Genomic DNA, 25,515 nt, shown 5'->3' with positions numbered 1-25,515 from the left:
TTGAACACAACACTGCCAGAATGACTGTCAAAGAGGAAATGAGCATTTCGTGTGAGACAGTTTTGGGAAAATTTATGACAACACACGGTACATTGCTACACTCATCCTATGCATATAGCCTCGACTGCATTGGGACATGTAGATATTCACTCAATTTAATAAAATATCAACAAACCAAACATAAATTTATGACGGATAAACTGGAAAAAAGAAAACTAATTCTGATCTGGAAAAATGCCAAGACAAAACAGGAAGGTGTTCAAGGTCACTGTTGATCATGTCCAGTGAGGATCTCTGGGCCAGATGTGCCTTTATGAGCTGTGTGTGTGTGTGTGTGTGTGTGTGTGTGTGTGTGTTTGTGTGTTTAAAAAAAAAAAAAAAAAGAGCCTGAAAAAGAAAGACAGACACATAAACAGACAGGCAGTGTGAGGAGTGAGGCATGTGTTGCTTGCCAAACCACTCAGCAAGACTGTGATTTATTTGGCATCTGCTAGATGGTGGTCCGGGTACAACAGGCCACCTACACCGAGGAATGACCTCTGACCTGCTTCACCTTCTGAAATTAACTCAGCTGTCCCCCGCTAAATCCACAGCCAGACAGGAGGGACGAGCTGTGGGCTCACAAACACACGGGCGTACAGACGCACGAAATACGTTTTAGAATTTAGCTTTCAGCAAAAGCCCATGTAGCACCACTTGGGTCAGTCCAGATCTGACAACTTCAAACAGGAGCATGGTCCTGGTGCAAATACTGAATGTTCACTATTTGTAGTGACTTACATGCGTAGTCTGACAAGTAGAATAATAGTCAAAACATGATGCACTCAGTCAACACTGTAATGAATCGGTGGATGCAGCTGCCAATTACCCTAAAAAACACCAGTAAATGTGGAGATTTTTCTACCGTTTTTTTTTTTTTTTACTCAACTTGTCATCCTCCTCTTTTCTCAGGTACCTATGGCTCTAAGCTGTGTGACCTTGGACACACACTCCCCAACACAGACTCACTCACTCATCTGCTTGTACTTTTATCGGCTTCACTTTTGTTCCCTCGCTCTGAACTGTTCTTGTCTCTTCCTTCCTTTGTCGTCTCCATTGTTGTTTCCATTCCTTTGAAACTTAAAAATATCCCACCCTGACTGCGTTCTGTACATTTTGTTGCCATGGTGATTGCTATGTAGAACGAGCAAAATATCCTTGTGCGTGTGTGCGTGTGTGTACTTTGGACACATGCGTGATGTGTGTTCACATGCCAGTAACCCTGCTATCAGCCAAGCACAGAAACTAAAACAATTTTCCAAGGATGCAATAATAAAGAGAACATCAACTCTCACTAAGCTATTTGGTTTTCCTCTATCATTTCCCCACTATTCTCATTATTTTCATTCTCCATCTTAGATTTCCCTTTCGCTCGTTGTGTTTCTCTGCCGTCTTCCATCTTTAAGCCCACACCTCTCTCTACATCAGCCTTCAAAGACCCTTCTGAGCCTCATGGCAACAGCTGAGACAAGGAGTGAGGAGGAGGAGGAAGACAGCGACAGACTGACAGCTTACTTCTCTGAGCAGTTTGGGGGAGTTTACTCTGCATGTGACAGTAAGTGAATGGACCTCATCTGGCTCGTACATTGCAGCAGCATCCAGACATCAGGGTACAACGCCTGGCAAAAGTCATTTTTCCACTGGAACTTTGTTGCAGCCTGTTATGTTGCAGCTGTAAACTTCGATGCATTTCAGATTTTATGTGATATAGACCAACACATGGGAGCACATGGTTTTTACAATTTAAAATCTGAAAAGTTGGGATTTAATTCGCATTCGGCACTTTTGAGGAGACGTTTTATAAAACATTTACAGGCCATGTCTCTGTCAGCTTTGCTACATCAAGAAAATTAAGTTTTTCCCTCTTCTTTTGTGCAAAATAGCTCAAGTTCAGTATGACTGAATGCAAACCCCTTGGTTTTCCCACAAAGGGTTTCCATAAATGTCCAGTGTGTTTTATAAATTTGTCGGCAGCAGTGGTTAAGTTGTGTAAGCTTGCAGTTGTGTCGTACTTTTTCTATTTACAGGCGATTGAATGAACAGAGCTTTGTGAAATTTTTTAAATGAAAGATATTGTTTTTGGCCTAACCCTGGTTTCAACTTCACAGCTTTCTCCTTGTCCCTTGGTCATGGTGATGCCGATGCTCTTTGTTTTTTAAAACTATTTTTTATAGGCTCTGGTGCCCTTAATTACAGTAATCAGACAGGAAGGGAGCAGAAAGAGGAGGGTGGAAGGACATTCATCGTGAGGATGGGAGTCGAACTCGGGATGGCAGCATCAACGTTTGTAGCCTCTGTGTAGCAGGTGGCCACTGTAACCACGTTACATCACACACAGGTGGATTGCTTACCTATTGGGAGACTTTTGAAGATAATCACCAGGTATCAGATCAGAAAGGGCTGAGTGCATATGCAGAAATCTCTTTTCAGACTTCTATTTGCCGTTTGATCGACTTTGTGTTGCTCAATTAAGTTTGTGGTTATAAAGTGAAAACTCTGAAAAAGCTCATAGGGTATGAATACTTTTACATGTTGGCAGTTTGCACCCTCCACCCCTTGGGTCTAAGAAACTAAAACACACCCTACAGAAATGCCTTTAAGGAGGCGCATCCTTGCATGATTGTTGCCTCTCTGACATCTCAACATTTGACTCTTTCTTTGCATACTGGAATCATGTGTTCACAAATTGGGTGGTGCATGGCCCCTTTCCATTTATATATTCTTTAGTGTCATCAAATTAGTTTCACATTATTCTGCCATATGATGTTCCATCTGCGTAATCACGTACAAATGTAGCTCTCTTTATGCGCCTGTGCATGATTAGAAACATGCTAGGATTCATCCCCACTAATCAGAGAAGCGATAGGCTCTTTCAATCTGGGGGTGGTCCCCATGTGGATCCACCACCCTGGGAGGAGCACACAGGAAAAAAAAAAAAAGGCCTGGTGGCTCTGTTCAACTGACTGAGTCAGCTTGTAAAAAAAAAAAAAAGAAGGGATTCCAGCAAGCTATTACTCACAAGCAGGGATTACCAAGACAACAAAATAGTATTGATTGATAATTTTCTTCCTCGCTGCAGATTGTTAGGTGATCATATACACCCTGAGGGATATATTTGAGACGGATAACAAACTGCTGAAACACGGTAAATGAGAGGCATGATGCAAGAACGGATGTTTCTGCCCTACGGTGAAATGACAACATCTAATCCTGGCTTGTGTGTTAAAGGATATGTCTGATTTATCATAAATTACATTTTTGCTATGTTTTTTTTTATTTAAGGAGCTTCAGCTGTTACATTTACAAGTAATAAAATAATTCATTAAGCAACTAATGCAGCTGTTTACAGCGTAGAAAATAAGAGTCAGGAATCAGCTTGATTTTGACAGGTTTGTGCAGATGAGGTATTTGACTTTTGTTCTGTGTTCCTTTCAATGAAATATATTAAATATTTATATAAACAGCGTTTTTACAAAAAAAAAAAAGAGGAGGAGGAAGTTGAATTAGTTTAAATATCTGTGTTATGAATCTGGGCACTCTAACAATTAAGTGTTCATCAAAAAGACAGTCTGGGGAAAGAAACTGTGTCGACGTCTTTTTCTAATAGCGCTCCAGAGCGCCAAGTTAAAGGTAAACGTCTGAACAGTTTGTGTCCACGATGTGTCAGGTCTGCAGAGATTGTATATATATATATATATATATATATATATATATATATATATATATATATATAAATACATAATCATGTTTGAACAGCTTGCTCTCAAAGCGGACTAAAACCCCAGAACTCAACATTCCTACTTAGCAGTATAATAATGCCAATTTAATATTTTCCCTTTCTCTTTAGCTTGATGGTAACAAACAGTAAGCAACCCCAAACCACACCAAGGAAGGTGATGACCTCATGAAGTTTATCCTGGTTTGGTCTGATTACTTCTGCTACACTATCGCTGTCTCCTCCACCTTCCCAATCTCTTCAAACAAACTTGTTTTACAGAAAGCGCATTCCTGAGTTTAGCAGATTGAGCGGATTTTCCTTCTGCTTCCATCTCGCCTCAGCTCAAGCGTCTGCAAGCAGCAGCCCCATTTTAAGAAGTGCTGACACTAGAAAACCCAGCATTTCTATGTGCATTCAAGGAATGCATTTTCATCCGGCTTACAGAGTCAAAAAGAGAAGGAAAGAGTTCAGAGAAAAAATGCGGAGAGACAGTGAAATACCAGCAATGGAGGGGGATTGAGAAATACATTTAGAGAAGAAAGAAAGGGGGGTTTGCATAGATATTTTTTCACTGGTCACTGGTGAATTGACTTTTATCATCGCCTTGCAAAATACTTCAACTCTTGAATTTTTAAGATTTTGTCAAACTACAAACTTCACTGCATGTTATGGGGGTTGTGACAGACCAACAAAAGTATTGCATAAAGGTTAAGTGGAAGGAAAATCATACACGCATTTACATTTTTCTTACAATTGAAAATCTGAAAAATATGCCATAAACATTTATATCTATCTCACCAGTCAGTACCTTGAAACAGACTCTTTTCTGCAATTACAGCTGCAAGACTTCCTCTTGCAGTTTTACATATTTAGAGACAGAAATGTTTGACCAGTTTTTCTTTGTAAAGTTGCTCAAGCTGGGATAAAGATCATACTGGGTCTATATGCTAAATTGCAGCTCTGAATATGTGTTTAGGTTCTTTGTCTTACTGAATGTGAGACTAAGGACCTCACTTCCAGTGCATTTACTGTACAGTAAATACTCTGATTTACTGTATTAATTGAACATCGAGAATTGGGTGGAACTTCCATCTAATTCTCAAGTCCTCATCCAGAACTTTCTTCTAGGATCTTCCTGTATTTAGCACTATCACTCTTTCAAGCTAATCGATCTTGCATTGGAACGGGAAAAAGGAAAAACATCCGAAGAGCATGATGCCATTGCCTCCTTGTTTCACTTTTCTTACAGTGTTTACCGTGTGGGTCACTAAACAGGAGCCAGGAAGAAAAAGCAAGCAGAATATCGATGGGGAAGTAACCAGAATATGATTGGATTCAACAGGAGGAACCAGCAAGGAGTGACTGAGAATGAGATGCTTAAGTAATGGGAGGTTGAATGCTGAACAAAAGACTGGCTTAGTCTTGGGCTGATGAGCTAATGGGTTGCAGGTGTGGAGAGAGAAGAAGAGAGAGAGAGAAAGAGGAAGTGACACATAGGACGAGGGAGAACACACTGTGGACTAGACATGATAAGAATAATAAAAACTACTGTAACTCAGAAAAGGATTAGACACAAGAAATAAACATGACTAGAATCAATAAGGAACTGAACTAAAAAAAAAAAACAGAAACAAGACTGATCTAATGAAAATAAGAAACTAAAGAAGACAGAAATAAACAAACTCCCTATTAATTCAAACATTTTTCTGACATTTTGATCTCATCTGACACCTTTTTCCAAATGTGGGCTGTGTTTCCTAAGTGACTTATGGCAGAACACAAACTTTCATAAAGACCAAATTTGTGGAGTGCACTAGTATCGGCCCTGGACAGACTGGCCAGGATCCACCTCAGGTGTGGATCTCTGCAGCTCCTCCAGAGTTATGATCGGCCTCTTGACTGCTTTCCTGCTTAATGTTTGCCTTGCCCATTTTGTTAAATGATGCGGAGAGGTGTGTCTTAGTAGTTGTGTTATACTTGTTTCATATTTTTAGATGGTGGATTTGATTTAGGAGATCTGCAAAGATCAGGCTGTACTTTCTCACCCCTTTCCTGACCTTTCTGGTGTGTTCCTTGGTCTTCACTATGCTGTTTGTGTGATTTAAGAAGGTGTTTGTTTGCTTTACAGTTTATATAGAATTTTCAGAGCAAAGAGGGATAGATAAAATACACATACACAATATATATATATATATATATATATATATATATACATATTTTTTTTTTTCACAACTACTTTATGTTGATCTGTTCTGTTGAACCCGAATAAAATACACTTAAGTTTGAACATTGATATGGGGCTAAATGTGAAAATGCTCAAAAGGTTTGAACACTTTTGAAAGGCAATTTGTATACCGAAAACATCTAAAAGGATGTAGGTTTCAGGTTCACATATGGTTTAGTTGTGGGGGTGGGAGTGAACCCACAGACATTCCCAGACTTTAGTAATCCACAGCAGATGATGCCTGACACACATGTGTTCTCCACAAGGACAGTGACTTTGATGGATTGTGTCCAGGCAGCCATGATCACCATTTCCTGTACTCAGATTTACTGTATTTGCATCTATGTTAAATGTGTGGTTACCATGGACTGTGATAAGAAAAAAAAAAAAAAAAAAACTTGCAAAGGGAAGTCCCAGTAAGGATTTATTTTTATTTTTCACCAACAAAGCAGGGATTTTAAGTGTGGGCATTTACTTGTTCTAAGTCCATTATCACAATAGAATCAGTTCAATGCATATGCAGTGCAATAACCTACCAGTCCTAGACTGGTCGAACTGACCCCACGTGCGCTTTTATGAGGTTTGAAAATTGATTAATTTTATTTTTTCATGGTTTCAGAAACTAGCAGGCTGCAGGACATCCCCTTCGCAACACTGTCATCTTACCATGAAATCCTCCTTCCTCTCTCAGAGCATTAAGCATTGTGACTAAGACTTACTTGCGCTAACTAAAGGTCTTCTTCACTTATTTATTTCCTAATTTTGTCGCATTAGGAATTTTCTTAAGGTCTAAGATGCTTCTCAAAAAACATTTGCCTTACTGAGGCAAAATTCTGAGAAAAATCGTACAATTCAAGATTTTCTAAGAATGTTTCTAAAATAACATCACAAGGACTACTTTTAGTCTTAAGATTCTTTGTGAGTACAAGCCCTGGATGCATTATTTACTGCTTATCCATAGTAGGGTGGCCAGGGCGACTGGTGCAGGGGGATACCAAGATGATTCAGGGTGGGTCCCGACCAAATTTATACTCACCATTTATTTTTACCTCAAAATTAGTTCTGATTCAGTGATTTTAGCCTAAGTTAAAGATTCAGGACTGTTTGTTTTAGGAAAAAGCACTCTCAAACCTGTAATGAGTCTTGGAGACATTTTAAAAAAACAAATGTGTCTTAATCAACTAATCAATTTCTTTATGTTAGAGTTTTATTTTGGACCAAAGGCTCTCAAATTCTATCCCTCTAAGTGGCTCTAATTTATCCCCATTGGAAGAAGGAACCAAAATTAAAAAACAAAATACTGTTTGCTGCAATTGGGCCATGCTACTAAAATACTAAGTGTGTTTGTATTTATATTGGATAATTGTATGTGTGTGTATTGTGCACCTTAGGTTTTGGAAAAAAGTTTTTTTTTCCTGTCAGTTCTTAGGGGTTGACACAATAAAAGATTACTTGGTGTTGGGTTTCACCTCTAATACAGCCACGTACATACAATCAACAGCTCACTCTGCCTCACAACACCTGGCAAATAAACCTAAAGATATGTTTGTGTTTGTGCTTTTCTATGTTCCAATGTTTCACCACTGGGCAGCATTGGATAACAAAATCCAAAGGTTGGTAGATTATTAAAATCGAAATAGTATAAAAGGCTGTGGTGTACATTCAGCCCAAAAGACTGGTATGAAACGAAAACAGGAGTATAACTGAAGGGATCCGCACGCAACACGCCGTGTATACCCAAAATAAAGAGATAAATGAGATTACAAGCTTGTAATGAGTCTCGAGGGAGGCTAGTGATTGAGGGATGGTAAAGCAGAGCACACTAAACATTTCTTGGCATCTCTCACTGTTGACAGAGGTTCATCAGAGTTAAGATTCCCCTGCTCCTGCAGGTATCCCTCATCGTCCCCTCAGCATCCTTAACTCTTCACTTCAGTCGACTGCGGGCCCCGTGGGAGCGTTGTGACTGCCAGCTGGGCAAGCGTGTTGACAGCTCTTTCCCATGGTTGGCCACTGATGCGTCGCTTTGTACCCTGAAAGAGACAGGAAGAGCACATCACCCCTGCAGGTAAGTACGGGGACATTTTATCATAGGGGAGCACCAGTGACAACGGTGGTCTCAGGCCGCTGGATATATTCTATTATTCACAGCCCAGCGTGAGCGTCAGATCTACCTGACGATTGGTGCAGAGGCCGATGTCAGAGGTGACATCAAACAGACAGTGGCTCTGTGACAGCCGCCGACAAGGCTGCCGTCAAGGTAATACTCAGGTGCCCCGGCAAAGGTCCCCACTCTGGAGGGACAGGAGGAATCGTGAAAGGTCATCGCGCAACACAGGTCACACCTTTGATCCAATCAGAGGCAGAATCCAGTAGGGAGAGCCTTTTTGTGAGTGAGGAGTGGAGGACAATGGTTGGCTGTCAATTTGTATTTCAGGGCCACAGCAAGAAGCTAAAAAGAACCAAGAGCCAGCAGCAGCTGCTGCTTCATCATTATTTAATACACAGGTCACTTTAGATGCTTTGGGAGTAAGACAAGAAGTGGAAAGAATAAAAGGATCCGTGATTACTGTTATTACTAAACCACATATTTGATGAGGCCCCCCTCCAATTAGAAAGTCAATTGTCGGTTATGTATTCACACAGGCTGTGAAAAAACACTGAGGGGCTGACCCTGAAGCTTGACCTTGTTCGCTTTGAACCTCTTCTCCTCACCCCTCTCATCCCCCCTCCTGCCTTCCAGTTCTCCGCTTTCTCATTTTCTCCCACTCGTTCTGCCTGCACTCAGTCTCTGGGAACACATGCTTTGATTTGGCCCGTCCTGCAACAAAAGTAAACCGCATTGCATTTTAGGAATGTAAATAGGAGAAAGTGCTTTCGTCAAAAATTGATTGGATGATTCTAGCTGGACCACATAATCATTTAGAGGGCATATGTAAATACCTCTTATGATTATGGAGGAATGCGGACTATTTCCCTTTCAAAGTCCAAACTGGTCATTTGGTTTGGAGACAGGAGGTCACAGCGAAGCATTTAGGAGCTGGAGGATCACTGCACGCCGTCCACTATTAACCACGAAGATCTATCCAAGAGCACCAGGTGCTCCGCAATAAAAATTGGCAATATGTCTAAACAACGTCTAAGTGGCTCATTTGACGATTGTAAGTTTGGCAGATTTTTGTGTTAAAATGTGTTTTTCAACATCTAGAACTGTTTTTCAGATGTTTATCAGAAGTCTAAATGTAGGTCAGAGCTGCCTCCTCTCTCATGTCATTGGAGTTGTTACATCTTCTTTTCAACACTCTAACCCTAATTGTCATCTTCACATAAGAAAAAAACAAAACAAAAACAAATACAATGTGCAGTTTACGGCTGCAGAGACCGGTTTTAGCACCGGTGTCCGCTCTACAGGTCCTGGATTCAAATCGTCTCTGTGGCCTTTCTGTACGAAATTTGAATCTTTTCTCCCTGCATGTGTGGGTTCTCTACTCAGTCAGTCTACCACAAACCTAAAATAAACATTATGACTTCACTGGCCTCTCTAAATTCTCCCCAGGAATGAGTTTAACCTGAGTTTCTCTGTGTTGTCCCACGATAGATGATTGACAACCCTGTTCAGGGTGTACCCTGCCTCTCACCTGTTTCTAAATATTTTTCTGCTGAATTCGACCATAAAGCTGTGTGTTTCGTGTGCGGAGAACATATAGCGGTGTTTAGGGATTAAGATTTTATCAGCCATCATGAAATGAGACACAAGTACAAGGATGTGACTTGTACAAAAACAGGCACAAGGATCAGCAGAGTGCTAGCGAAACCAAGAAAGCAACTAGGACTACATACGAAGCTCCACTCCACGGATGCAACAGCCTGACCAGCTTTGTATCTCAGAAAATTGCGATGTGTTAAACCATTCCCTAACGGGGAATTTATGAAGGACTGTTTGGCAGAGTCTACAGCACCAATTTGCCCTGAGAAAAAAAGCGCTCTTACAAACATCTCTCTGTGCACACCATAATGAGGCCGATCGATACTGCGAGAATTTGGTCCTTCAGAAAACTGACAATATTGACTTGCTTGAACTTGGCTCTGGACAAGAGACAAAGACACTGCAGAGCTGTAAGAAGCTCACTGGATGCCAGACCTGGCTTTTGCTGCTTAGATATCCGAAACCGAGTCTGAACAGAGTGGTGATAGATACAAACACATATCAAAACTGAGATTGTTGTGGGCAAAACATATTTTACACAATTTGTAAAAACATATGAGCGTTCAAGTAGTTTATCATTCAACCTTTGAAAACAACCAGTTAAAATGCACATTTAAAAGCTCTGGACTAATAAGGGTGATGACAATGAGTGTATGTAAATCTGTGACCGGCATTGTAAGAACTATCATCCCTCCCAGCAGCCACAGCTGCAGACACGCTATGATATCACTGCAACCTAACGCAGCCCCTCAGGGTTTAAGATACAATTTGTCAGGATTGTCAGTGGAATCCATCATCATGGTTCTCCCTGGTTAAACAGACTCTTTAGGCTGTAAAAACACACACCGGTTTGCATATCAGATGTGATCCCTGACAAGATAACTCTAAATCACGCTCGTTTGGCTGAGCAGTGTATATTTCTTGCGCAGATCAAGTGTATTCTTTAAACTACGTACTGCACAAGCCGTACTCAGACACATGGCTGAGCTCAGATCGGCTGCCATCGCTCATCACTTCCTCCCTCATTCAGAGCTTCACAGACAAGATGATTTCCTGCCTAACAGACTGTCTTTCTCCAGGGAAGAGGTCTTTGGATTGACACGGCTGCTCTTTGCATGTGTGCTTTTGTCAATCTACAGCAAACTATGTAGTGGTCCTTCTTTGCCAGCTGTGATTACTTTCAAATGAGCCTCTGTCCTCTGCTGCGCACTGCTATCCCGATGCAGAATAACAACCCTACTGACTCTGAAACCCCCATCTCATGATCAAATGCAACAGTCCTGACAACCAAATATCTCCTCGGGAAACACACAACTCCCCCAAAGGTAGGCTGATGTGCTGCGAGTGAGAATGCGGATAGCTATGATCTTGTTCTCTGTCAGACTTCAGTGTGTTTTCACAAGACAAGAGATTGGTGACAAGGCACACAAACACGCTCAGACAAGGAACGGCGTTGGCGAGGAGGTGAATGAGGAATAATAATTAACGGCGACTGTGCAGCAGGACAAAGATGCTCCCTCACGACCAGCATCCTATCCCCCCCTCAAGGGACAGAACAGGGCTTCAATTAACTGACAGGCAGACGTATTAGAATTTCTTTCATGGGCCTTGATGGGCTGCTGAGATGCAGGACTATATTGCTTTGAAAGCCAGTGTGGTTTCCCCTTCAAACGTGCCCTCTAAAGTCCTTTAATCTGCTTGGTGGTATGTGTCCTTGGAGATATGTCTACTTCCTCAAAGCACCTCATTTTCCTGTGCTGAGGTTTAGAACAACAGCAACAGTAGGCTCTGCTGCATTCAGGCTCAGACAACAGAGACACCACCAACGCATTACGGGGACACCAGGAGGCTCTAAGCAAGCGCAATGCGAAATATGCAGAATATGAAAATATCTTCTCAGAAGTAACGCATGCGAATAGTTTTGTTGGATTTAAATCTTAAATGTCAATGGATTTCGCTGAGAATATATGTGATTTTGTAATCTGAAATAACTCGTACTCTTTTTTTCATTCTCATTTTATGTTCCTGGTCATCTGCTGTAAGGTGAATCTCCAACAGGTTTCTCTCACCCTGTTTTTAGTTCAATCAATTCTCCCATTGATTCTGACAAACTTTATTCCCTGTAACATCCTGGTTATTAAAAAAAAGCATACTTGCTGCATGACCATGCCACCACCATGCTTTACTGTTTAGATAGCGTCTTTAGGGTGATTTTCTACATTAGTTAACCTCAGTTAACACAAACTTTTATGAAATTAGGTGAAAACATCCACTGTTGGTCTCGTCCTACCAGACTTTGGTTTCCCTGAATTTTTGCTTTGGGACTTTAACTGCAAGAGGAATGTGTGCACACAACACTTTTCAGATTTGTATTTGCAAAAATGTTGGAAAGCATCCATTCAACTTTCTTTTTACCCAGGTTTTGTCTTGTTTGTTTTGGTATAACACATTCATCTCAATGAAATGTGTTGAAGTTTTTGGTTGTAATATGACAAAAGTGTGGAAATGATCAAAGTATGTTTACAGACCCGAAGTTCTGAATCTTTCTTTGGCACACAGAAGTGTCCTACAAATATAAATAGATCCAAATATGAAGATTTTAGACTTTTTATTTTCTTTTACATGTATACTAACTGTGTTATTGGAAACAGAGCCGATACTTGCTTTTATGTGAACAACTTTGGCCAATAAAACCGATTCTGAATCTACATCATTTATATTCTTGTAGAAAAATTTGAAAATAATTCAGCTGAAGGATAATTTCTTATCACCTCCTGAGTCTATCAGAGCCTCACAGGGTTTCCAGCTATTCTCTCTCATTATATTAGCAGCTTAAAAGATCAATCATTTGCAAGGCTACGTCTTCATTTCTGTGACAAATTCCAATCCAGGCTCATTGGAAAACAAACAGAAAGAGTCATAAAACAGAACTGCTCCAACAAAAACATGATTTCAGCTGCATTTGTTGTTCTTTTGGCCACAAAAGAATAACATCTGAGAAAGCTGCCAGTGGATTCTGCAACACTTTCAGAGAAGAAACACAATCTTCTCATTAATATTTCAAAACATGCAATCATTTTCAATAAACTATTGAAAAGTGTCATTTATTCCAGTACCTTAATTATGCAACTACATTTAGGGAGAAGGCAAAGTAGTCTTGTTGCCTGTTGACACCCCCCACCCTGCCCTCGACGCCAGTGCTGACTTTTCCTTGAACTGCTGGGTCATTTTCCCGTGCAGGATGCTGACCGCCTGCGAAACGTTGTCCAGGTTTCACCTCCCCCAGCAAGAACCCTCAGTCCTCCCCAGACGCAGCAGTTCGGCAAACTGTTTACACTTGACTACCCACAACTGGATCACTGCCAGTCACACCTGGAAGGAGGCCCACATCGACCAACCTACAGGACAGACCTCTGGACCTCATGTAGAGAGGGCTACCTCTCTGGTCTGAAGTAAAGTGTCAATTTGCCCATGTTGTGTTAATTTTGTTTCCTCTAAAGGGAGAAATAAAACATTTTAACTCGTAAACAGATTACTAGAAAACTCCCAAACATTATTTATTTTTATTTTTTTTTTTGTCAGTTTAATGCGAATAACATTGTGTTCACTCATGATGGCTTCCATGAATACAATCTGCTGCTTACAATCAAAGCAGCAAATCCTCCTCTGGCTCACAGGTGCTCTGCAGTTCATGACTGCCGAAGTCCCACTTCTAACTTGTCTTTAAAGACTCGCTACTTCTCCTTCGTCTTCCACTGCCGCGGCAGGTTTCAGGCACACTTTTCGCTAATATACGTGCAAGTAAAAAACCCTGACATATTCAGCAAGCATGATGTAAGTCTGAGATAGAGAGAAATCCTGCTGCTCACAGGGAATTCTTCAGAAGCAGAAAAAAAAACAAGTGAAGGATAAAGAGAGAATATACTGCGAGTTCTTTGTAACTGAAGAATAAATGAATTCAGAGACTTAAACACAGATAGAGAGGCATATCATTCCACACTCAGGGTGAAATGCAAAACTGGCACAAGCTGCATGAAAATGTAATTGTTTTTGTTTAAAATTACTATTTTAATGGATGATTTCTTTGGGTAATACCCCAAATTTGTGAACCTTGTAAATAGGGCAGGATTTGTCACTCGATGAATCAGGAAGAGAAGATTTGTGTCATGTAGTAAGTAGTGCGCGGTACAGATTCAGCAGTAAAGTGGTTGGTTATAATGGAGATGAGCCAAAGAAAAATACTGTCTGGTTCTAAGGGTTTGGACATGGATGAAGAACTAAAACTGTTCACCCAAGTCTTTCAACGTTTAAAGAGATAGTTCAGGTTTTGCATTTTTCAAAGCAGGTGTTTGTGGTTCAGCTATGAGCGGTTCCTGTCTTGCCTGTGGGAAACTTTACTTCCAAATGCATTATGTAAAGACAAACCTGGAAAAAAAACATGCCATGTGATTATCAGTAACAGCATTTATTCCCAATTCGTTAGTTTAAAAAAGTGGTTCTGAAAGAGACATACAGTATTTACAGTGCTTTGAAAGGTATTAAAATCCTTCAATGTTTTCAAATCAGTATATTTTATTAGAATTTTATGACTGCAAGACATTAAAAATCTTAGAAGTAAAAAACATGCATGGATTTGACAAATTTTACAACTAAACATCTGAAAAAGTGTTGCATGCTGTAGGATTATGCTCTTTTGAGTGTACTTTGTAGAACCACATTTAATTGCAGCTACGGTCTTTTGGGTTATAGCTAAGCCCAAAAGCTTTTAGAAATAAAAAATAGCTTAAAAGTAATTTTATAATATTAGCAATGTATTCCTTTTGACTGAAAGTATTGCTAACTTTTTTGAGCTGCATAGCCAGAGCCCAGAATTGAGTCTGATAGAGAATCTATGGAGGGAACTCAAGAGTAGGGTGTTAGCAAGAAGGCCTTTCCACCAAAATAGAAAGACTTGGACCTCATCAGTAATGTTACAACATCAAAAAGCAGTGGGAACCCCCCTCCCCTCAATCATAGGGAAACAAGAAATATGTCATATTTTGTACATTATTTATTAACTTTCTAGGCTTGAGAACAAACTATAAACAATGAATTTGCCTCAATAGTATTTTTATGTTGCCATCTTGTTTTTTCACACATATCTCGATGTTTGTTGTGTCACCCTAATTTTCCCAGCTTGAGACAATAAAGGATATTTCTATTCCATTATTATCTGTAGGTTCAACACGTTATTTTTTTTTTTCTGGTTTCTAATTTTTCTGGTTATTTCACTGCCTTTGTAGCATTTAGACTATTTCAAAATTCCCAACTCTTATTATTGTCCAACAATGAATAGGTTATACTAGTATAACTGTATACTGACTACTGTATTTGGAAGATAGTCCAAAAATATCAGTTTTAATCACTTTTTGGTATTTTAGAGCTATTTTAAGAATTGTGGATCCAGTTCATCCTAAATTTCAGGTTGTCTACAGACAAACAGGTTACAAACTCGCCCACTTTGGGTTTTCAAATGCATGATTATTAACAAAGTAAAAAGAAAACAACAACAAAAAAAAACAGGTAAAATATTGAAATCAAGATCTGATTTAGTGAATGGAAGATAAAACAGGCCGGTATTAAAATATGGTGAATTTTTCATGAGGTAATTGAAGTCTGCTGAGTAACAGAGTGCAATTTGCTACAACAACTTCATCAATAAATTACTGTTTGTTTTGTCCGTATTGATAAATAAAAAATATATATATCACAGGCACATTTAAGGCACAAGCTTGGCTCAGACTTTTACTCTTCTTCATTAGGGACAGAAGCAAAAAAGGGAAACATTTTCTGTTGCAGAAATTAGCAGAGGATGAGAAAAACACAGAGAGACGGAGCACGAGAGCTAGAAAGAAATAAAGTGAATCCATTGCCAAAAAAACCAGCATGTCCTGCAGTGACATGTATACTGAATACCAATCAGGGGCAACGGGGCTTGGCGGTCCAGGCGCAGCACTCATTTCCAATGCACACGCTGTAGCTCAATCAGACGGGCCCTGGCAGATAAAAAGGGATCGCTTGCCTGGCTCTCAGAATATTAGCTAATGCCACATTTGCAAGTCTTCAAGAGCAAAGAGGGACTGGGTGGGGGTGGGATGGGCAATAAGAGGGAGATGAGGGAGATAAGAAGCGATGGAGAAAAAGTGTTACAAGTAAAGAAGAAAAAGAAGATAGGAAAAGTAAAAAAAAAAAAAAAACTTCTCCGTTTGGTGCAGCTGAAAAAAAAAAAGAGAGATTATTTCTCGTAATAAAATGCTGTGAATGGCTTTGTAGTTCACAACTGATGGAAGTGATGCCTGGATGGGGATTACTCTCTTTTCATCATAAAGCCCCATCTGGTATACTAGCAAGACCACGTCTGCCCAGGCCTCTCGCCCTTTTAAAGTGCAGTCTTGGGTTACACATCAATCCAGTCCTGCTGCAGCTGTGCCGGGAAAAGACGGCAGGTCCAAGCTTTTGCGCGCACACACACACACACACACACACACACACACACACACACACACACACACACATGGCGGCGTGCTAACATGCACACACACACACATACACACACACACACACAAAAAGAAACGCTCGTCAATTACAGCGCGCGTTCAAATGCAACCGGACAGATGGGTATTCGGGGATGCAGGAAGATGCACAGACACGTGTAAAAACACGCCGTCGACCTTCGTTCCGTGTGCCAAGTTATCACAGAAACAATGGTGAAACGCACAAAAAGAAGAAGTGCTTTTGAAGCAGGCCTATTTCCAACTTGAAAGAGTCAGTCGTAATTAAAACCAATGGGCAGCAATGCGAGATAAATGAATAGCAGAACATTCACCAGACCCCTCCTCATCTTTTAACTAAACCACTGGTCCGGTGGCTGGCAGATGTTCTGGCTCCATTTGATGTGCGCTTCTGCATTCCCATGTGTTTCTGCACACACTTCTTAGAGTCTGCGCGTTTCCCTCTGATTGGCAGGACGTTATTGTTTTATTTCCCCCTCCACTTCATCTCGAGAGATCAATCATGGCTGTACTAACAGTCGTAAACCTACCGTTGGCCCCGGTGCTTATAAGGCTTCGATTTGACTCTGCTTAAGTGAAATGGTTAAAACTAAACCCAAATTGACAAGAGCGTGTTGGGATCAAATCACCTTTTAAATACACATGCTAATACTCATTAAATATAACACTAAAGCAGAACTCTGCCACCCTGAAGCACATTCTGAAAGCAGACGTGTACTCTGGTCACATATAAAAAACTAAGGCAAACATATTACAGATGCCAAAGAAAATCTATACTTTACTATTGTTTACACAGCATTACTTTTCTGCATTATGTTACAGCGAGCAGAATCTCCTTAGATGTCGCATCTCAGTACACTTTCACACAGGAAGATCATGTTTAATTCATAGCCTGCATATGTGGCCTCCACATATGGTTCTTAAAGTAGCAGCCGTATAAACGGCTTTAACGTGTTTATGATTGAAGTTGTTTTAAGAGAGTACACCCCAGCTCTGTCTTGCTCCCGCTGACTGTCGTGTAGTGTGAGCCTGAAATAATGACCTAAGAAACGACAAGTGAACTTTTGTCATGCAGGTAAGAAATTAACTGCAGATAACCTTTTAACAGACATCAAATCAAGATTACGCCTGACAAAAGAGTAAGGCTGTGCAGAAATCAATAAAATATGTTTAATTTAACCTATAATAATGGCTGTGCTTTTCATATCTCTTTACTTTCATGTCAGGCAGCCAGTCTTATTGGAACCGGTTTACATGACTGGTTTTCAGAATGGGTTTTCACATGACAATCATTGAACTGAAGCCTGCTTTGTTGATGGGACCTTTGGATAAGCCCTTGGATTCATCGGATCTAGATTTGTAATCGGCAAAGACTTCTGCTTTCAGTCTGTACCTTAAAGTAATACGGTTTAAAAATCATAAAAAAACATTCACCCAAACTGAAAAAAACTTGCGCCTCACACACGCGATTCCTTTTAGATCTGGACGTGTCACACGTTCAGCTCCAAGTACAGGATGACCATGACATCAAAACACTTTGTTCTTGGCCCTTTATTTCATCTTCTAAGACAAGCTAATCTGCACTTTTAATCAATGAAAGCCTCATAAACTTTATCTACAGAAGGTAAGACAATAGGTGCTTATAAAACTTTTGAAGGAAGAAGCCGCTCACACGTAACAAAGTAGTATTAAAACTGAGTTTGGTCTTGAAGAATAATGGAAATTCATCCCCATTCACTCCCATTTCATAAGTTTTTTAAAGGAGATTCAACTGATGGGTCATATTCCTCGAGCAGATGTACAATTATTCTTTTTAGAAGAGACATCTGCCTTAAAGCGACAAATGATATTAGAAGTCAGACATTAAAGTGAAGGACGTGATTCACTTTCTGACTTTCTGGACCTTTAATTCCCCTTGTCTAAATTGGCCAGGCAGGACTCTTCTTCATCTTTAGACCGTGTCATCCTCACATTTCAGCACATTACGGGAAGAAAGGCCGGCCCCATTGTTATCTCGCGATCTGCCTATTCCTGCTTATTCCTATGCTAGGACAGGAACAAAGAGGATAATATTACGACTGGACTGAGATAAATTAAACTTAATTTCACTGGAATTAAAAGAAGCGCTTGATGGTTTTGAAAAGAGAAGCGATAATGAGGAATTCAATTTGATTAGTTTGCCGTCAAAGATCGTCTGACCGGTCTGTGGGAAAGCATTGACGGAGCTTCTCTTTCAGTGTTTGAAATTTATGAACGGATAAAGTGAACTAGAGAGACGGAGAGATGGGTTGGGTTAATGTTATGACTCTACTGAAAATTGTGCTGTTAACAAATTGGTGGGTCTCAGCTGTTTTCCACCGCTTCAGCCTCCAGGTATGTTCGCCTGCCTGTCTCCGGCTTCATTGTAGTGCTTCTTTCAATGTCGGACTCTCAGTTAAATCTGGACAGCGCAAATGACAACGCTACCGGCAAGAGAGAGGCGGCTGACAGACGAGGAGAGAATAAAAGGAGCATAAATCAGCCCCCCTTCTGCTTCCCCACCACTTCTCCCCACTGTCAGCCGGTCTGGACAGCCCCGAGGAGATCAAACCTGTTTGTAATCCCGCTCTTCCTCTTCATGTCTGTGTGTTTACAACCTGACCATATTTCTGCTGCAGCTCTGTCTGTGGTCTACGTCCGTCTCCATTAGATCAAATGTAGGAAGGTTGGGGGGGAAGAAATGGGATGCATTCATTGTCCTTGGCTGACAAGTTTCTCGTAGTGCTTTTGTTTAATCCGCGCTGACAAATGACGGGCAATTAATTTGTGCAAACCGCTCCTGCTCAATCTCCGCATGGTCACAATAGACGTCTTGAGCCTGAGGTCTGAGCGGATTGTGAAGTGTTTGCTATGTGACGCTCATCGGACAGTTTATGCTTCGCTGTCAGGAGAAAGGTCAGCTAACTGACTAGGATAGCATTTTTATGCCCATCTGTGGATCACAGGATCGGAATCTGCTGGGTTGCTGTGCAGGAGGAAAAAAACCCTTTTGGGTGCAACTCTGGAACATCTTCAATGGAAACCGCATGACTTTAAACGGGTAACCACCGGGTGGTCCAATAAGCTGTATGATGACATTTACTGACACATGTGTCTCTAGCAATTAATTTCAACTCCTTGAAACATCAACTTTTACACCCTCTCTTTTGGGATGTTTCAAGCTGTGATTTATCTGGAACTCAGAGAAATTTGATCAAAAGATGACATAAATGAATTCCAAGCAAGTTGCCACGGGTTTCCCAAGGGCCTCTGTGGTTTTCTCAATTAAACCGATCCTGATAAAACTTCAGATCTTTTCAAGAAAGAAAGGGAAAAAAAGACTATATTACAAAACACACCATTAAGGGCTAATAAGGTCTGTACAAACATTCTTCATAAATCCTGCTTTCTGCTGATGTCAACCCAAAACTCATGGTCAGAAGTAAACAGGATGCTGTAGCGCTCACCACATCCTATCCCAGTCATCTGCCTTACTAAAGCAGAAAAACTAAAACATATCTCTGTCATGCTTTTAATTTACAAGCCCTCTTGCTCTGCAAACAATCTAACACCGCAAACTCTACACAACTCTTTTGGTCTGTAACTTCAAAGAAATAGGGAAATCCCTTTTCACCAACTCAGATTTGACAAATAAGCACGACTGAATGAATAAGCAACATTTTGCTTGGTTTGCTGGTTTCATGTCCACATTTGCTAAAAAAAAAAAAAGATTGTTTCTTGAGCAAAACAACAGCCACCTTAATAAGATGGTGCAAAAATTCAGAGTGTGTTGCTCATATTACCAGACCAGACAAGAAAAGACCAAACAAGGGGGAAAAACAATCTGTGTATTATTGTTTTTGTCCATTTTGTGCTCCCAAATTTACAAACAACTGAGCCCACTATACACGTCTTGGCCATGATTAGTCTGATTTCCCCATGCTGTAGGCAGTGCTGAGTTGCTCTACAAATGACATAAAAGCCCAGTAATCAGCTTGTAGGACGAATCCAGTTTCCCATTATGAAGCTGGGAAATGTCTTATTACAGCCAAATGTCTTTGCTGTCTGATATTCAACAATGACTTGTTTAGGACTCTTCCGCTTGCGCAGAAATCACAATTTATTGGGATGGAGAAATATTGTTGAGAAGGAGGAAACAAAGCTGCAAAAACCACTCCGTTACACAAAAACTGATTTCTATATTACCTTAAGGCAGTTACAACTAATTTATTTTCAACTATTTTTTAGACGTCTCTCTGCTTCAGCACACCTGGCTCCAATAATAGCTCATTAGCAAAGTGTTGCAGCTTTGTATTAGCAAAGCTTGACTGTATGCTAGTGAGGCAGCTTTGCAACAAGGGATACATAAGAAAGTTGCAGGACTCTGGCTCTCGAGGAATGTAGTTTGAGACTACTGATCTAAACAGATATCAGTACTGAATTTCTTGTTTTTTAATAGTAATCTTGCATTAACAGCATAGAATACTATATGCTACGAGCCTGGTAAAAACCAGCCCCCTGCCCAATGCTTTGCTTCCTACAGAGACTCCGGGCTCTCGGCTAATGAGAAATAATTGCTTGCTGGAGGAGTGGACTTTGTTGAAGTTTTAAATTTTACCCAAGGGTTGATATTTGCCCCATGACATATGTAAATAATGCTATGAAGCTTACCGAAAATCACCCTTGCCGTAAACAATTATCCACCACTGCGAAGAGAGAAATGCAGAGCCGAACGATACAGCAGTTAATGATAATTCAACATTTGGAAGCATGGCCAACATTCACTGAACGGCTTCACTCACTTCCTCTGCTTCCACTGCTAAAGCTACAGGCAGACTACAATTCTAAAACAGCGCAGAAAATTGACGTCGTCGTTCGCAACTTCTCCTTCTGTTCACTGATTGGCTCAGTGGGAATTCTACCGGAGGAATTCAGTTCAGTGGGAGAAATCCCAGGCTGTGCAGTGAGGGAAGATTTGAATCGAGCAGAATTGCGCAGAAAGGCAATGGTCAGGCTAATGCACCATATACATATGCTAATAATATTAAAAATTTGGAGCCACCAATATTTGTCTTTTTAAAGGTGCCTAAGACTGTTAGTAACTGCACTATTACAGTACGTTACACAAGGTCTGCACATTATCAAAACCATATTGTCAAATGTGGGTTCCGATTCAAGTCTGAAGCGTTCTTTAAACTTGGGTTGAGACTGTAATTAATTAATTACATAGATTTTAATCATTGAACATTTTTAAGCAATTAAGCCCTTTTAATACATACTAAAGTCCCAAGCCAGAACTCTTGCAATGAGTTTATGTTACTTTCGTGAATCTAACATAAAACAATTTAACAAGTGACGTCTGCATACTACAAAAATGGGTGATAAAAACACTTCTTTTGACCCACTGAGGGTTAAGTTTTTACTTCAAATGATGCAGGAAAAGACTATTGTTGTCTGCAAGTTGTGCAAAAAAAAAAAAAAAGAGTTAACCTATCACCAAATCAAACCTAAAATGTCTTCATGCAAGCACCAATGTCCCTATTGCTAATGTCAGCTTCCACAATCCACATTTGTAAAGAAATATTTTTTTTCAAAGAAGCTATATGAACCATCAGGGGTTCCTTGAACACTTCTAAGTGCAATGGGGATAATGGTACTTTGCACCAAACTGATCTCCCTACTATTTTAACCAACATACCACCCTAGAGTCGTCCCGCTTGGATACCTGTCTTCCGCTAAGATTTGTGAAAATATTCAAGTGTCGTGAAGATTTCAAAGAATCAAACATGGTGACATCCAGCAAGGAGTTAATAAAGGAAGTGTTGCCATGCTGACAACCTCCATTTCATTCTTGAATTTAAAGAGTCAAACAAACAAACCAGGGTCAATCTGTCAATAGGTGTCCAACAGGGAGCCCATGATAGAGGGACTGGAGTTGAGAAGGGTGGGTCAAAAGAGAGTGTTTAAATCAATATCATCACCATTGCAGGGACATGCTATGATGTCTGCAGAAAAAGAACAGCAGTTGTGGTCTGTTATAGTTTGATAGGCTGAAATGAAATGCCTTAACAGGCAATGACCGTAATGGCTGCCTGCAGAGCAAAGAGCGCACTCTCCTCTCCAAGCCTTCCGTCTTTTTAGAGCTTCGAACAACTTCAGTTTGTCTTTTTGGTCAACCAGAGACACAGTGAATGGAAAAATCCTCCCTGCTGCTTGAAATAAAAGGCCAAAATCAAACAAACACCAGGAGAGTTTCACCATATTAGCCCCGTCTACACTTAGGTCACATCCCACAGAGAAGTGAATGCAAAATCCCCCTTAAGTTAATTTTATAAGACATATCCTCCCTATGCATTATGACTTCTTTCTCCATGCTGAAGCCTTTGCAGCTGATAGTCAAAAACCACCTGCAGGAGTTATTTAACAATTTCCTGAAGTGCAGCTGGAGCAGTCCTGTAGCTATGTCCAACATCCAGAAACATCAGTAAACCCAATTACAAATGCTAAATTTTTTAAGTGCATGCCAACAGAAAAAAATAATAATAATAACAAAAAAAAATTATACTTAGCAGAAATTAAAACAACAGTAGCAGCGCTAATAGCGTCTTACAGAACACAGACCCCCTACCTGGCAGCCCCTGTTTCCACGACCCCCAGCTGTTTGTGGATTGTCGAACCATAGCGGCCCGTTGACAGCCTCCCCCAGATTGCCAATTTGCCGTTGGTGGTCCAAGGTTTCGCCTATCCTCTCTCAGCATTGTGCAACTGGAATAGGTGCGTCCTCCCCTGTTCACGCTGCGGTTGTAGCTCCCCGATCTGATTGGACAGCGCTGAGCGAGACCTCATCAGCAGAACATCCCTGTTGTCATGACAACTTGGCGATTTCCCAACAGGGGTGTGTTGGTAGAAGGGTGGGGTGGCGGGTCACGTTTGCTTTCTTGCCTCCGACTGGCACAAGCAGACAACTCATTTTTCATCATCGTTACTTCAGCGCTTGCTGTTTCCCTCTTTCACAGACCTAGCGGGCTAAGCTAATCTGCCCAGCCTGCGATTTTCGAGAATTTATGGGCCATTCTGCTCTAAACCTATGAGTCTACAGGCAGCTGTCTCACCAGGATTTCTTTGCCCGATGTCTCGCACCACAGGATGCCAAATCAGCTTAAAACGATAACCATAGTCATTATTCTGACACATGAAATTCAAGAGGTGGATAGCAAATTTAGCAAGGGCCTTTTAAGTCAAAGCAGTGCAAATGATTTTCTTTTCCGTTTGGATCCGTGGATAATTATTATTTTAGCCCTTAAGCATGAATGCACACAATCAAAAGTTCTTCCAGGTTTGTTTGAGAATGTTAATTTCAGACAATACATTTGAGAACCATATCTCAAGTTTCTATTAGAAAGTGAACATTGAGATTACAACCAAACATCTCACTTCAAACATGAAAAAAAAAAAAAAAACATTTAGGGCTAAATTATCAAAACTAACTCACTATTGTGCCAGTTTTGTCATCATGCTAACTTAACATGCCATTCAATAATATAAAAAGGGAAACTAAATCCCACAGATTGAGTCTGGAACAGATCAAGGACAACAAAAGAAATAAAGAAGTCGGAGAGGACAGAAAAGAGGGTGAAACTGGGAAGAAAGTAAAAGCAAAGCATTATTCTGTTGTCAACCATGCCATGCACAGCCCAAGCAGATGAATGTTTTGTGCCTGAGACACCCGCTGTGCTGCTAGCCTGCTAGCCCATGATAGCTAGCCTGTTCCCAGGGTTTTTTCCAAATTACCTCCTGCCGAGATGGAGATGATGACCTTGGCCACTGCTGGAGCTCTCCTCCCCCAACTAGGGAGTGAAAGGCGGATGCAGGACAGAGGGCTCAGGCCTTTGATTACTAATCCCCCAAACATTGTACTCCAGCCGGCACCCTACCTGGCCTTCAAGCCGGAGGCAGCTTGGCGGTGGCCGCTGAAAGCAGGTGATGAATGGGGCATAGCTGCTGGAAGCCAGGCTCCCTGGGTAGCAGGGGAGCTTTGCAGGCCCACAAAGAGGCTCATACCAGTTTCTGTTGGATTCTCAAAAGTTTTAATAGATTTCAGAAGAAACTAAAAGCATGCATGCTATTAGTGTTTGAGCGTTGATGAGAGGAGACCATCTAAAAAAAAAAAAATGGACATGTGACACAATTGTTAACAATAAAGTAAACAAGCGAGAGAGAAAAAAAAACAGCCAGCATGAGCATTACTTTCACTTTGACCAAACCAATAATCACCAAGTTATATACCAAAACAAAAAAGTGATGAACTTGATCACACAAATCTTAATAGAGCGTGGTATGAAGGGCTATAAATATCTTACAGCAGTAGGATCCTTTTTGTATTGCCGCCGCCCAGCATGTGTTAGGGACTTAAATCCAATCTGAGGTCATCAATGGTAATTCCAAGTTTTACCATTTTATTTTTTATATTTAGTAACTAAAAGAGCCTTCTGAAGATTTTGGTGAAAACCTCAAAATAGTGTCTCTGTAAATCTTTCTGGTGTTCATTGAAAAAGTAAATATTTTTCCATAAAATGTCTGTGGAAATAAACTGACAAAAGGAAGGTATTTGTACAAAATTTGCCATAACAAGCAGAAGACACCGACCAGCACAATCACACTGATCACTGTGGGCAGTAATGGCGACACTCAAATTTGTTGATTCAGGTTTTCAAACCGTGACGAGCAATTCAGCGCTCTTGCCGAACCTATCTGGATTTTGAAAAAAGAAAGTTCAGCGAAATCACAGAAGTAAAAAAACAAAAGCACAAACCTCCTCAATTGTAACATCAGTAGCATTTTGACAGAGACTGCTGGATGCCGGAATCTTAAGAGTACCGGAGCTGAATTCAATGCCTCTTGTCAGGGGAGCCTGATGTGATTATCGCCCCCTGCTAGGGCAGGGATAGTGAAGTTGTCTCGTGCTGGCAAGGACGCCCAAAACAGCGCTGCGGGATGCCCCTCTCGTCGTCCCTGGTCCGGGAACATTGCAGCAGACGCAACGGGAGTGCAAAACATCCATCATCTTTAGCAAAAGGTTCTGTGTGTTTGTGTGTGGCGTCCGCGCATGTGTGAATTCCAATTTTGTTTTGCAGTGCAACATTGTTGTTCCTCTTCATGCATGGCAGCAAATGGGATACTGGAGACAAACTACGATCACTGATCTATAAACTTGTGTACGAGGTCAAAGCGCAGTCGACTGGACACTTCTGGGCTTATT

The 25,515-nt window shown here is 40.8% G+C and overlaps 1 protein-coding gene across 4 annotated transcripts in view; it reads right to left on the bottom strand.

Annotated features, from left to right (window-relative positions):
• The window catches only part of LOC106946209 (axin-2-like), a 109,107-nt gene extending 83,834 nt beyond the window's left edge, over positions 1–25,273 (bottom strand). For 2 of the 4 annotated variants that reach the window (XM_015030400.1, XM_015030402.1), the window contains exons 1-2: positions 22,885–22,998; positions 7,829–8,014 (exon numbers count right to left, since the gene is read on the bottom strand). The gene's annotated coding sequence lies outside the window, so the exon portion shown is untranslated. Of the gene's footprint in view, positions 1–7,828; positions 8,015–22,884; positions 23,005–25,068 lie in introns of those variants that run through there. The other 2 variants (XM_015030401.1, XM_015030407.1) reach the window with 2 other exon arrangements.
• Positions 25,274–25,515: the final 242 nt, after the last annotated feature.

The sequence above is a fragment of the Poecilia latipinna genome, unplaced genomic scaffold (assembly GCF_001443285.1).
Source record: "Poecilia latipinna isolate Pla-1442-1.1 unplaced genomic scaffold, P_latipinna-1.0 Scaffold180, whole genome shotgun sequence".
Classification (NCBI taxonomy): Eukaryota; Metazoa; Chordata; class Actinopteri; order Cyprinodontiformes; family Poeciliidae; genus Poecilia; species Poecilia latipinna.
Note: the sequence above shows the minus strand (reverse complement) of the source record. Positions and strands in the feature narration are given on the sequence as shown.